The following is a 5,960-nucleotide window of genomic DNA, read 5'->3' as shown; positions in this document are numbered from 1 at the left end:
CTCTCTCTCTCTCTCTCTCTCTCTCTCTCTCTCTCTCTCTCTCTCTCTGCAGACTGCATGTGATTTTTATTACTGAACATGGTTTGGTAGGGTAAAAGAGAGCACTGTGGAAATCCTCAGGAATGTGGGGTTCTTCACAAGTCCAGGACACCAAGACTGGGAATACATTTTACCCCACAGCCATCAGGAATGAGCTGCTTCTCAGAAACCATGTCTTCAAATTCTTCTGCATTAAACTTGGTGATGTCCCACTTCTTTGAGATGTGGATCTTCTGGTGGTCAGAGAACTTGAACTTGGCTCTACATAGAGCCTCAATCACATGCCTCTTATTCTGCGGCTTGTTGTAGATGGGCACGATGACCTGGCCAGTGTGAACCTTGGCTACTGTGCCCTGGAGCTTCCCAAGGGCGCCATTCATATCTGCCAGGAGCCTGTCAGCCTCAGCACAGGACAACATCTTGTTAACTTGGATGACGTGGAAATGGTGGAGCCTCACTGGAATATGGAAGCCATCCTTCGCATAACTGTTTATCATGTATGTGTTGGCACAAATATGGGCAGCCTGCAATGCTTCAGAAGAGAATTGTTCATATTCATCTGACGCCATGTGGCTACATAGTGCGAATTCATCAACTTTTGCCTTCTTCAGTTCCAAGTTACAGTTGTGGATCCTTGTATCAGGGACACCCTCACAGAAGTGAGACTTTGGGTACGGCTTGTTCTTACAGTACCAGTAATACTGGGTGGGGCTGCAGCCCATGATGATAATAGGATTGTGGCTGGCTCGCCTGAGAAAGAGGCATAATTCCCTTATGTAAGACCTAGAAGTTTTGGAGAGTGACACCAACTGGGGAAAATGTGTCCAAATACGTAAACCTACAGGGGAAATTCTCATTCCAACAAAATCAAGTGTCATGCTTTGATACAGTTTAGAAATTTTCCTCTTATTCAAATGTTTTCTTTCAATGACTAAGTTTGACACAATCATATGTTTTCTTTCAATGACTGAGTTTGACACCATCATAATAAAAAGTAGATATCACATGATACCAACAAATTGATTTGGGCATAACTAACATATTTGCTTTCTACCCATGAGCATGCTATACAATTTCACTCATTCAATTTTTTATTATGCTTTTTAAAAACAGGATTGTAAAATTTTATTTGTAAATTGTAAATTGCAAAGTTATAGAATAATGAATGTATATTCCTCAGTATCTTTTATTATTCTTATAATTATTTAATATACATCATTTTAATTTCTAATTAGTATATTCTTTGGTGAAAAAAGGTGAGACACAGTTCACTCAGATTTTACAGCAACCTAAGAGATTTCATTCATCATTTAGGCACATTTACTCAGAAAATATTAAAGCTCATTTTTTGGCAAACAGATTTTCAGAGGAAGCCATTATGAAGCAAAATTTAGACTTGTTAATTGAAAATTCATACACATAAAAGCAGGGAATAAGACGTACCTGGCTACCTGTGTGTTCTAATAAATCATATTATGTTGTTTTATAAGAGCTATAGAGAATAATTCATGTCATTTTATCTTTTGAAATATTTATTTATTATTTATACAGTATTCTGCCAGCATGTAGGCCTGCAGGTGAGATGCAGGAACCAGATCTCATTATAGATGGTTGTGAGCCACCATGTGATTGCTGGGAATTGAACTCAGGACCTTTGAAAGAGCAATCACTGCTCTTGACCACTGAACAACCTCTCCAGCCCTTTATTTCTACTTAAAATTACATACATATAAATATTTATATATATCAAATATTTATATATAGCTAAATGAAGTTATGTCACTTCCGTGAGGGTATTCCCCTAAGAGCCATATACTATCTAACAAAATTTCAGTTTCAGGCATGTTGGTCTGAGGAGTCAAAGAGAACTCAAAACAATTTCTGCTGTCATAATTGCCCTTGGTTATCTCCCAGACACTGAAAGAAATACTCTATTACTGAAGTCAGTACATTCTTTGGACACACAACCTAGAGGAGTTGAATTAGGAGTGAGTTCTAATTCTTCTCACTAAGAACTAGACCTGTTAGTACTGAAATGAATTGAGACTGTTGCCTAAGGAGATACAATGCTTATGAATAACAACAACCATGGCATGGTATTTTTAAAAAGTATTGATTTTTTTAAAAAAATTAATATTCTATGGGTGGGTGGGAAAGGGAGGATATGAGTGAGCAGATAACACTCAAGCTGTAATCTGAATAAATCATAATAAATTAAAAAATTTTAAACTATAATGGTGGGACTTGTATCCTGTGGTAACCAGAAGCCATCTGATTGAACTTAAAGCCCATTCAATAGGAGAGACATCATGCCTGGTACTGGGAACCTAGCCTGCTTCCAATTGCTAGTGAATCCATGGAACCTAGAAGAGCACTTATCACCGCCACTTCACCAAACACTATAACATCTATGTGTATCTCATTACTTGTCCTTATACCCATAGACAGGTGTGTCACCCATCCCTTGCCAATGAAGCTTCTTTTTGTAGCACACGTGGAGCATTACAGGAAGGCACAACTGATCAAATTTCAGAGAACAAAGGGCTGTGGGCTTCCCAGCCCCAATTGATACATCCAAAGACAACCTTGTGCCTAATAAGACTCAACAACTTTGAGGAAAGGGGAGCTACAAGATTATAATAGCTAGAAGAATAAGATAGGACATCTGCAGCAAGATTGTGGCTTTTATATATAGCAGGGGAGCTGCACCCTGGAAATGTCATGTGTTTGATTGCCTAAGCATGACATAAGGATGACAACACCAGTTGAATGACAACAAGATGGAGGAATTCTCTCAGGACTTCACTCCTACGTAAAAAACAATTGATGGCTGCTGAGAGAAGTCAAATGAGTCTTCTTCAGGGACATGTTACTGATAGGTTAGCCTATCCTAAGAGGTCAGCCCTAAACATACATGAATAACAACAAAAAGACCCATTAGTTGTGTGTTTGGACATTTATGGATATACATCATATATGGAAGACATATATGGAACATCTATGTAAGAGTTCATGAGTTTTTGAAGGGATGGTAATAACGCAGAAAACTGGAGGAATGGGGGCGGGGGATGAGATGGGGAGGATGACTCAAGCAGTGCTACGTGAAATTCTATAAATAAATAAATACAAACTGGAGACAGTGACACTTCCTTGCTTTTTCTGTAGCCATATGTCTTGTCTTGGTAATCTTGAGGCTATTATCTTCAGTGGTTAGTATTGTACTTAAATTAGATGACTCATTAGTAACTCAGGAACAGCTGACAGGATTCCAATTATCAAGGAAAAGGTCTAGACAACAGGGATGCGTGAAGGCAGGTGTCTTCACTGTTAACATGAGTAATGCTGTATTTGTCTTGGCAGGAATTAACATTTTCCAAAGAAACACATCTGTTCCTTCCATAGGTAATCTGACTACTGAAGCAATGGATGCAAAAGAATTGGAATTTTCTTAGGAATCTCATGCTGAAGAAGGGAAAGATGGCAGCTTTACCCAGCCAGAGGGGAAAATTGCTTCTTGTTTCTCAAAAAGGAAATAGTTTCCCTTGTGACTTTGCAGAACATAGGAGAAGCTAACCAATGATGAGTCACTAAGAGGCAGGCTCTTAGCTTGCCTGGGGAGATGAACTATGCCACTGGATCTCTTTTCCCCCTTTCCTAATGTTACAGCGAATAAAACTCTCTTCTGTCCTACACTATGTATCTGTCATTTTAATTGAGCTACTAGGAATAGGTGGTGAAGCCTGGCACTTCAGAGATGTAAGGGCAAGGCTCTTGAACCCTAATCAAACAATAAAAATGTTATCTTTTTGGTACAAAAATGCTTGACAGAGGAATGGCCTCCTACCCAATGCCGTAAATTCACATCTCAAGTTGTGTGCATTCTATTTTAACATAAACATTTTCTATTTAACAAAATTAAGAAGACTTGTTTCTCTCCACCCCTTCAAGAATCTATCTAAATAAGCCTGCCAATCACCTAGGTAGCAAAATGGATCACAAACAGCTATACCTTCAAGAAATGCACTACTACTGAAAAAAAATATGGGAAGTGTAATTATTCCTTTAATGACTGTATACTGATAAAGTATACAGTACATCTCCAAGGTCCCTTCTTTGATGACTTTGCATACAGAACCTCAGTGTCTAAGATTGTCCTTTTTCTGAGCACAGGAAGTTTAAGTTTTTTTTTCCATCTCACTTTTTTGGTGCTGTTAGCTTTAAACCTGTTAGTGTTATGAAGATTGATATTAGAAGATTTCGAGGTTTTTGGATTTTACTTCATATTTCTCTGGCAAAACTGGGAAAGGAAGCCTGTCTATATAATAATAAACATTACATAGAAAAGGGATGTGTTTGTGGCTTATTAAGACAAGGCTACTTCTTACTAGCCAGAAGGAACAGAATCTATACTTTACCTCTGAAACCAGACATTTCAGGCTATGCAACACATTTTATATGTGTCTCATATCTTTAGGAGTACAGACTTTGTTATATTGCAGTGATGCACTGGATGACCTCATACCTGTGCATACATGGGTAACACTAATAATAGGATTCAGTGGGTCTAAAATAATGAATAAATAAATAAATAAATATAAAAGGAATAAGTGAAGATTATCTGGAGAGCCTGGAGGTAGTTGAATAGTTGTGGCTATGACATAAATTATTTGTTTATAACTCAAATTAAATGGGTACCTTTAATGTTGTACTTCTTTTAATAAAAATAAGAAAATTGAGACTTTTATAGTTATTTCTAAGATATTTCCCATTTGATTTTTGAATGGTATAAGAAATTATATTAGAGGGCTTAGTTTTATGTTCATAATTATGTGAAATCCATGTTCATCTGTAGTTTATTTTCAAAACATTTCCATTTTTCTTTGAGATTTCTAAACCTAACATTCTGTTTAATATTCTTGGCATAAAGAATAACTGAAGCTTACCTATTGTAGTTACTAATTTGAATATTTATTGTGCTCTATTTAATTTAGTAAAGCATACTAAATTTCTAAAACTTGTTAAAAACACATATACACAAGCACACGTATAAAAATCTTTCACCAAAATTCTTTTCATTTTACAAAATCACTTATCACATGTTAACCAGTCTATATCATATATGTTAAGACATATGTCATCATATGCAGTAATATAAAATTAGTGCTAATATGCATGAGTATAGGTACCCAGATCTGGGCATATACCCAAAAATTGCTCCACTATACTGCAAGGATACTTACTCAACTATGCACATAGAAGCTTTATTTGTAACAGACACAAACTGAAAACAACCTAGATGCCCTTAACAGAAGAATAAATAAAGAAACTGGGCCAGTTACACAATAGAATTCCATTCATCTAGTAAGAACAAAGACTTCATGCAATTTTAAGGCAAATGGATGGAACCAGAAAGTATCATCCTGAGTGAGGTAACCCAGACGTAGAAGGAAAAACATGATTTATATTCACTTATAAGTGGATATTAGCCATTAAGTACAAGAAAGCTATGCTATAATCCACAGATCCAAAGAAGCCTAGGAAAACCCAAAGGATCATGCTTGAATCACACACAGAATAAAAAAATAGCCATCTGAAGTAGATGGAAAGTGGAAACTTGGTGGGAAAAGGGATGGGGATGGTAACTAGGGTGGGGATCAGATGTTCAGAGAACAGGGGAGAGAGAGTAGGGGAAGGACCAAGAGAAAGAATGGATATTGCTGGGGCGGGGGCATCTCAGGGACAGGGAAGACTCTTAGGAGTCATGGGGGTTATGTTAGCTAAGATTTCTAGGAGCAGGGGTTAAGAAACCTGAAGCTACCACCATCTGTAGCCAGGTGGGATTTCCAGTGGAGTTAAGGGGACAACAATACACCCATAAAACCCAAGAAGTGTAGAAGTATTGGGGCAAAGATGGAGTAAGA

At 37.3% G+C, this 5,960-nt stretch overlaps 1 pseudogene; it reads right to left on the bottom strand.

The window, feature by feature from the left end:
* Positions 1–312: 312 nt before the first annotated feature.
* Positions 313–761, bottom strand: LOC127195546 (60S ribosomal protein L10-like; annotated as a pseudogene).
* Between the last annotated feature and the right edge of the window lie 5,199 nt (positions 762–5,960).

Source organism: Acomys russatus, chromosome 11 (assembly GCF_903995435.1).
Source record: "Acomys russatus chromosome 11, mAcoRus1.1, whole genome shotgun sequence".
In the NCBI taxonomy this organism is placed as follows: Eukaryota; Metazoa; Chordata; class Mammalia; order Rodentia; family Muridae; genus Acomys; species Acomys russatus.
This window is presented reverse-complemented; position numbering and strand designations above follow the sequence as displayed.